Genomic DNA, 9382 nt, shown 5'->3' with positions numbered 1-9382 from the left:
TTCATTTTGCCTGACTCTCTGTGTTGCTTTCTATGCATCACACAAAACAGCCATCTCTCGCAGTCTTGAAGGAGTGACCTTGTGTAGGAGATGAGCCTCATCTTTCAACTGTGCCCTTGCTCTTGGTTGTCTCTTACATCTTTGTGATTGTCCAAACGGCCTATTTATTTTTAACAGCTCCCAGTAGTTGAGGGTGCGCGAAGACCTGTCAGTGTCCCAAAGGGGAGGATCTCAGTCAGCACCTAGGTTCAGGCTGGTTGGAAGCCAGATCCTCAGGCAGCAGCTTTTACAGTATGTAAATATATGCAGTCCTAGGGACCACAAGCGTAAGTCCCGCTGGCCACCAGTGCCAGGCAATATAGAGGTGTCCCCTGGTGCCAGCTGCAAAGACCTGGGCACTAGACACGTGTGAAAGCTCCCCTGGGGGAGATACTGATACCCTGGACCACAGCAGACGGAGAGAGAGTGCAAAGATGCCACCTACCAGTCTCCATCCCTGGAGAGCCCCTCAGTGTGTGTCAGATCAGATGCCTGCCCCTCAGGCCACGCTCCAAGACAAGTAAATGAGCCTCTCCTAGACTAAGTCTTGGATGGCACACCTTGATCAGTGCTTCCTTGCTGGGCCCTGCGCCCGGTGAATCCAAGTGCCCAGCCCTAAAAGAGCTGTTTCTCAGATCACTATAGTCTTGTGGGTCTTCTGGATAGGAGCCCCGGTGGTTTTCAAAGCTAGATGTTTTGGAGGCTTGTTTCTCAGGTGCAGATCTTGAAAGTTGGGATTGTCCCATATGGGGTTCAAACCCTTTGCTCCTCAGGGAGAAACTCCACGTTTTGAGTTCCCTCCCGACTGTGGGACTGTGAGCCAGCTGCTGCACTGGGCGTGGGGTTTGTGGCCCCATGTGTCCCAGCCTCTTCTACCTCCTTTGGTGTGTGCCTTCTCTCCTTCACTCAAAGTGTTGGAGTTGCTCAGCCAGTTTTTAGTTTTTTTCCAGGGAAGTTCTTCCGTAAGTACCTGTAGATTTCGCATGTTCGTGGGAAGTGGTAAATTCAGGATCCCCTTATGTCTCCATCTTGACTAGAACTTTAGACCCCATTTCTTGATGAGGGGTGAAAGAGCATATTGTAGAAGAGCAAGTGGGACGGGAGACATTATTCTGGCAATCTTTGGAAAGTACAGGGAAAATCCATGGGACACATTTATTTGAAAGGGAGTGTTGCACACTAAAAGAAGATGAGTTAAACCCTAAGTGACTGAGACAGTATTAATTGGAGAGTTTCAATTTCCCTGTTAGTCAGTGGAGTGTGGTTCATGGAAAAGATTAGAATTGTTTTCTTTTTCACATATTGTAGTAGTAGACAGTTATTTTGTAATCTCATTCTGTTATCCTAATTGATTTGGGTTTAATTTTGAAACCACTATATTCTCAGTCAGTGACGTTTTAATAGCTAGCCTGTATCTCCAGTGCCTAATCTAAGGTTCAACTGTCCAGGAACAAACATTTCTCCCTTGCTCTGTAGTCAAACAGTCTTTTGAATACCTCCAGATGATGATTGCCTATTTCTTGGGGTGCTCAAAAGTTCTTCACCTTAAATACCAGTCTCTGATGTCTTTGAGAATACCTGTGTCTTCCAGTTGTTAACAAATTCTTCAGATTGAACAGCAGTTCTAAAATTGCCTTTTAAAATGATATCTTTCTTTATTAGTCCTCAAGTGATTATCCCTCGTGTCCCCTTGCCGCCAGTCCCAGGTGAATTTTGTATATGCCATGTAGTCTATTTACTAAATTGAAATTTCTAATTATCCCCCAATTAGTTGAAAAAAATCTCTCTAGTCTCATCGGAAACACACAGAAACATCAACATATTTATTAAGATTGGGAAATTATGGCTATTACACCGTGACCAAAATGGGGCATAAAGCAGAGAAATTTTCCCTTGTAAGGTTTTGGGATGGAGTGGGGAATTGAGTACTCAAATGGGAATGCACCCATGCTGCAGAGAGATGAAATTCCCTGCAAGTTAGAGATGATTCCTGCAACTGAACCCCAGGAAAGGTGAGGGAGCCAGGAGTGCCCCAGGAAGAGCTCGTGCCGCCTCAGGCCAGTGTGCAAAGGAAGCCAAGAAGCTGTCTGCCCTCCTGGTCATTTTGCGTGAGCTGACAGGCATTCCAAAGATGGGGAATTTTAGATGGCGTAAGCAACCTTAGTATCTGTCATTTACTGACTTAATGCTTGCTTTTCTTTTTTCCCCTGCTTCTTCTCCCCAAAGCCCCCCCACCCAGTACATAGTTGTATATTCTAGTTGTAGGTCCTTCTGGTTGTGCTATTTTTAATTTTAGTGTTAAAGAATGTGTATTCCTATAATCTTGTAGTAAATACATTTAAATAGAGTGTGTCCTGTGTGTTTTAGCTATTTTTACACTTTCTAGGGGAAGACAGGAATTCATAGAAGGCCGGCTTGACACACAGCTACAGTTCCTTGTTATATCTAGTATTTGTATGCTATCATATGTAATATTCTGTTTCATGATGATGTAGTTGAAAAGGTTTTAGACTCAAGACTGTATTTTGGTCACAATTTTGCTATTAAATAAGAAATTATTTCTCTTTTCTGGGCCTTTAGTTTCCTTATGTTAAATAATAAAAAGATGTTGTAGGGGCCGGCCCCGTGGCCGAGTGGTTAAATTCGCGTGCTCTGCTTCAGTGGCCCAGGGTTTCGCAGGTTCAGATCCTGTGCGCGGGCATGGCACCATTCATTAGGCCACACTGAAGTGGGATCCCACCTGCCACAACTAGAAGGGCCCACTACTAAAATATACACCTCTGTACTGGGGGGATTTGGGGAGAAAAAGCAGGAAAAAAAAATAAGATGTCAATGGTTGTTAGCTCAGGTGCCAATCTTTAAAAAAAAAAAAGGAAAAAGATGTTTTAGATAAAATAATTTGAAAGTTTCCACCCAGCATTATGAGTCTGTTAGTTTCTTTTATTTTAAGGAGATGATGAATAATAATAAAGAATCTGTAGTTTGTGCACAAAATGGTTGTCATGTATATCTACTTAGTTACACACTGACATTTATGAAGAAAATGTATGAGGTGGTTTTGACTATTTTCTTGTCTATATAACTTTACATAGATTTTGAAGAATCCTGATGAAATAACTGAAGTATTCTTTATTATGAAGGTGGAAAAAATTTTCTGGACATTAGCACAGCACTTTAAATAAATTTAGAAATACCACAAATTAATAAATGTGAAATTAAATTATCCTTGAACTTTGGGCATATGAACTAAATTTAATTTTGTTGTATGATACAAATGCTTCATTTCTGATCATGTGGAATAATAGAAAAATAAACTAGTGGAGATAGTAGAATACTTGGGTGAGAAAACAGTCAATTTAAGTGCAAATAACTAAGAAAGATTACTGATAGGTGTGAAAAAGAAAAGAAAAAACTTACCTCATTTTGAAAATTATTGTGAAAGATAATATACTTGTTTTAGAAAAAGGCGTCTAAATATTTAAACTTTTTTTAGATTGAGAGTGTATTATCTTAAATTGTGACTTATATATATATGTTTTTAAAGATTGGCAGTTGAGCTAATATCTGTTGCCAATCTTCTTTGTTTTTCCTCTTCTTCTTCTCCCCAAAGCCCTCCAGTACATAGTTGTATGTTCTAGTTGTGAGTGCCTCTGGTTGTGCTCTGTGGGACGCCGCCTCAGCATGGCCTGACGAGCGGTGCCATGTCTGCACCCAGGATCTGAACCCGCGAAACCCTGGGCCACCAAAGTGGAGCGGGTGCACTTAACCACTTGGGCACGGGGCTGGCCCCTAAATATTTTCGATATCTGGTTACATTTGAGATTTTACTTAGTATTAAATTACAGAAACGATTACCTAAGCATAGATGAAGCACATTATTTTGGAAACCACTAAAACATAATCATTTTTACTGGGTGAAGAATAGAAATGGATTTGCAATATTTTTCTTTTGCAGAATGGAGTTCCATTAGAGGTAGTTTATATACTTTTTAGCCAGAATTTTTTTTTCCCCACCAACGTTGTATGTGAAATTGCCATTTATGATAGATTTAAAAATTGATTCGAATGGTGCTGGTGACCCTGAGCCCAGTTCCCTTGGCCATTCAGTTCTCTTCCTTTTCTCACCCAGCAAGGCTCCTTCTATACCCCAGAACCCTGGACATCAGAAGAGCAGTTTTAAAATCAATACCTTATTGTATAAAGTAATTCTATATTGGTATATAAATGGCAACTTTAATTTATTACATGACCAATATTTGAGAAAGATAGACATTATTTGCTGAAATTTTTTCAGAGAAAGCTGAGTACCATATGATTTCACTCACAAGTAGAAGATAAAAACAACAACAGAAACAACAGCAACGACAAATAAACACAGGGATAGAGATGTTAGATTGGTGGTTGCCAGAGGGGACGTGGGGAGAGGAGGGCGAAAGGGGTGACGGGGCACATGTGTAGGGTGATGGATGATAATTAGACTTTGGGTGGTGAATATGATGTAGTCTACACAGAAATTGAAATCTGATGATGTAGACCCGAAATTTATGTAATGTTATAAACCAGTGTTACCTCAATAAAATAAATAAAGGAGCTTTAAAAGTACAAAAAAAATCCAAATGATTGTTTCCTTACTAATAGATACTAAATCCTTATGTCTCACAGAGAGGGGCATATGAAAGAAAGGTAATCTAGTTTAAAATGATGTTTCAGATCACCTGGAAATGCCTACATGGACTAGGCAGCTTATATGTAAGACATCACTGGCTGTCCTCAAGCAAATGAAACAAAGTATGGCTCCAAGTTTGTTCAAATTTCTTCATTAAAATCCTGGCTAGAATCAGATGTTTGTGAAAAAAACAGCACTATTGATTTATCAAAATAGTAGGAAACATACTTTATTTTTATTGAATCTCCTCACTTGAAAGATTTAAAATGACTGGAGTGTCAGATCTGAGTGTTTCCTGGATGTTAATGCGTTACTCAGATTTACTCAGATGAGGTGAGTAGTGGCTGGAAGTCTCTCCAGTGTGTTTTATGGCATTTACATCGTGTTTGTCTTTGTAGAAGGTTTGCCACTGAGCATCTTCCTGAGAAGCAGTCGATAAATACTTGACTGACAGGATACAGAGCTACTAGGCTAACAGATGTCTTTGTTGGCAATCTCAATATAGCAAAAGCAGACTTACTTCTCCTTGTTCACATGCTTTCCTGTCTTCCTTGATTTTCTGTCACCTTAGTCATAAACACTCCATCATCTCCTGTGAGCACGTCATCTCAGATTCACCTTCCCTTTTTCCCATCTCCTATTCCACTAGTCAGCAAATCAAGACAAGTTATCATTTTCCTAACCCCATGAAACCATACCATATTTTTAAACCAAAACCTCCATTCCCTTGAGTCAGAACTGGATTATCCATGTAGGAAACTGGACAAAGGCCTGTTGGTCCTCAGGTTAGCTTTTATTCTTCTAGAAGGGGAGAAGCAGCATCACCAGCCAACTGTAACAATAGTCTTGCCTTGGTAATGACATCACACTGGACATCACTTATCCTTGAAAACTTTCAGGGTAGTTTGATGTTATAAAAATTATCCAAGCCCCTGAGGTCTCAATTAGACACCTCTATTTGTGGGCCAGTGGTGTAATCATATTGTGCTAGGAACTGCTAGAGAGAAACCAAATGTGGTCTGCTTTGAGTGAGAGCACTTAAAGGACCTTATAGGCTGAGAGGCAGTATTGTATTGAGGTTAAGAACACAGACTCTGGAGCTGGACTACCTGAGTTCAAATCTCTCTTCCGACACTTACTAGATGTGCAACTTTGGGCAAGTTCCTTAACTTATCTAGCCCTCAATTTCCATGTGTCTTAAATGAGGACTACGAAAATCACTACGAAATCACTTGTGGAGCTGTGGGAATTAAATGAGTTAATATAGGTAAGACACTAACACGTGGTAAACACTATGTGTGTTTGCTATTGTCTTTAGTTGGCAGGACGCTTCTCTGTCTCTTCATTTCTCTTTTCTCCTTGCTATGTGCTAACAATGCCTCTCCCAGGATTTATTTGCATTAGTTAATATGCTTTTAAAATTTTTATCTCATTAATTAGTTAATTAATTTTTTATTGATGTAACATTGGTTTATAACATTATATAAATTCCAGGTGTACATCATTATATTTCAGTTTCTGTGTAGACTACATCATGTTCACCACCCAAAGACTAATTACCATCCATCACCATACACACATGCCCTGTCACCCCGTTCGTCCTCCCCCCTCCCCCATCCTCTCTGGTAACCACCAATCTAATCTCTGTCTCTATGTGTTTGTTGTTGTTGTTGTTGTTATCTTCTACTTATGAGTGAGATCATACGGTACTTGACTTTCTCTGTCTGACTCTTTTCACTTAGCATAATACCCTCATGGTCCATCCATGTTGTTGCAAATGGCGAGATTTCATCTTTTTTTTTTTTATAGCTGAGTAGTATTCCTTTGTATATAAATACCATATCTTTTTTATCCACTCATCCCTTGATGGGTACTTTGGTTGTTTACAAGTCTTGGCTATTGTGAATAATGAACATAGGGGTGCATATATCTTTATGAATTCATGTTTTCATGTTCTTTGGATAAATCCAGCAGTGGAATAGCTGGATCATATGGTAGTTTTATTCTTAATTTTTTGAGGACTCTTCATACTGTTTTCCATAGTGGCTGCATCAGTTACATTCCCACCAGCAGTGTATGAGAGTTCTCTTTTCTCCACATCCTCTGTAACACTTGTTATTTCTTTTCTTGTTAATTAAAGCCATTCTGATGGGCATGAGGTGAAACATCATGGTAGTTTTGACTTGCATTTCCCTAGTAATCAGTGATATGAACATCTTGTCAAGTGTTGGCCATCTGTATATCTTCTTTGGAAAAATGTCTATTCAGATTTTTTGCCCATTTTTAAATTGGGTTGTTTCTTTGTTGTTGAGATGGATGAGTTCTTTATTATATTTTGAATATTAATCCCTTATCAGATATATCATTTGCAGATATCTTCTCCCAATTGTTAGATTGTCTTTTCATTTTGCTGATGGTTTCCTTTGCTGTGCAGAAACTTTTTAGTTTGATGTAGTCCCACTTGTTTATTTTTTCTCTTGTTTCCCTTGCCTGAGTAGACATGGTATTCAAAAAGATGCTGCTAAGACTGATGTTGAAGAGTGTATTGCTTATGTTTTCTTCTAGAAGTTTTATGGTTTCAGATCTTACATTCAAGTCTTTAATCTATTTTGAGTTAATTATTGTCTATGGTGTAAGATAATGGTCTACTTATGTCTTTTGCATGTGGCTGTCCAGTTTTCCCAACATTTATTGAAGAGATTTCCTTTCTCTATTGTATGTTCTTGGCTCCTGTGTCAAAAATTAGCTATTCATAGATGTGTCATTTTATTTTTGGGCTCTCGATTCTGTTCCATTGATCTATGTCTGCAAATAGTGACATCCACAAATCAATCAACATATACACCACATTAACAAGATGAAGAATAAAAATCATAAGATCATCTCAATAGATTCAGAGAAAGCATTTGACAAGATACAGCATCCATTTATGATAAAACATCTGAATAAAATAGGTATAGAAAGAAAGTGCTCAACATAATAAAGGCCATATATGACAAACCCACAGCTAATATCATACTCAAATGTGAAAAACTGAAAGCTGTCCCTTTAAGAACAGGAACCAGATAAGGATGCCCACTTTCACCACTCTTATTTAATGTAGTATTGGAAGTCTTAGCCAGAGCCAACAGGCATGAAAAAGACATAAAAGGGATCCAAATTGGAAAGGAAGAAGTAAAATTGTCGCTATTTGCAGATGGTATGATTTTATGTATAGAAAACTCTAAAGAATCCACCAGAAAACTATTAGAAATAATCAACAACTATAGCAAAGTTGCAAGGTACAAAATCAACTTACAAAAATCAGTTGCATTTCTATACGCTAATAACAAACTAGCAGAAAGAGAAATTAAGAATTCAATCCCATTTACAATCACAACAAAAAGAATAAAATATCTAGGAAGAAATTTAACCAAAGGGGTGAAAGACCTCTATGCTGAAAACTATGATATTATGGAAAGAAACTGAAGAAGACATAAAGAAATGGAAAGATATTCCATGCTCATGAATTGGAAGAATAAACATAGTTAAAATGTCCATATTATCTAAAGAAATCTACAGATTCAGTGCAACCCCAATCAGAATCCCAATGGCATTCTTCATGGAAATAGAACAAAGAATCCTAAAATTTGTGAACAACAAAAGGCCCTAAATAGCCAAAGCAATCCTGAGAAAAAAGAACAAAGCTGGAGGCATCACAATCCCTGACTTAAAAACATACTGCAAAGCCATAGTGATCAAAACAGCAAGGTACTGGCACAAAAACAGACACACAGATTAACAGAACAGAACTGAAAGCCTGGAAATAAAACCACACATTTATGGACAGTTAATCTTTGACAAAGGAGCCAAAAACATACAGTGGAGAAAGGAAAGTCTCTTCAATAAATGTTGTTGGGAAAACTGGACTGCCTTATGCAAAAGAATGAAACTAGACCATTATCTTACACCATATACAAAAGTTAACTCAAATGGATTACAGACTTCGATACAAGACCAGAAACCATGAAACTCCTAGAAGAAAATATAGGCAGTACACTCTTTGACATCAGTCTTAGCAGCATCTTTTTGAATACCATGTCTACTCAGGCAAGGGAAACGAGATAAAAAATTAACAAATGGGATTACATCAGGCTAAAAAACTTCCGCAAGCCAAAGGAAACCAGGAACAAAATGAAAAGACAACCCCCCAATTGGGAGAAAATATTTGAAAATCATATATGTGACAAGGGGTTAATCTCCAATGTATGTAAAGAGCTCATACAACTCAACAACAGAAAAGCAAACAACCTGATCATAAAACAGGCTGAGGATATGAGCAGACATTTTTCCAAAGAAGATATACAGATGGCCAACAGGCACATGAAAACGTGTTCAAGATCAGTAATTGTTAGGGAAATGCAAATCAAAACTGCAAAGAGATATCACCTTATACCTGTCAGAATGGCTGTAACTTCCAAGACAAAAAATAGCAAATGTTGGAGAGGTTGTGAAGAAAAGGGAACCCGCATTCACTGCTGATGAGAATGCAAACTACTGCAGCCACTATGGAAAACAGTATGGGGATTTCTCAAAAAATTAAGAATAGAAATACCATATGTTTCAGCTATGCTACTGCTGGGTATTTATCCAAAGAACTTGAAATCAACAATTCACAGAGACTTATGCACCCCTATG

The sequence above is a fragment of the Equus przewalskii genome, chromosome 8 (genome assembly GCF_037783145.1).
Source record: "Equus przewalskii isolate Varuska chromosome 8, EquPr2, whole genome shotgun sequence".
Taxonomy (NCBI): Eukaryota; Metazoa; Chordata; class Mammalia; order Perissodactyla; family Equidae; genus Equus; species Equus przewalskii.
This window is presented reverse-complemented; position numbering follows the sequence as displayed.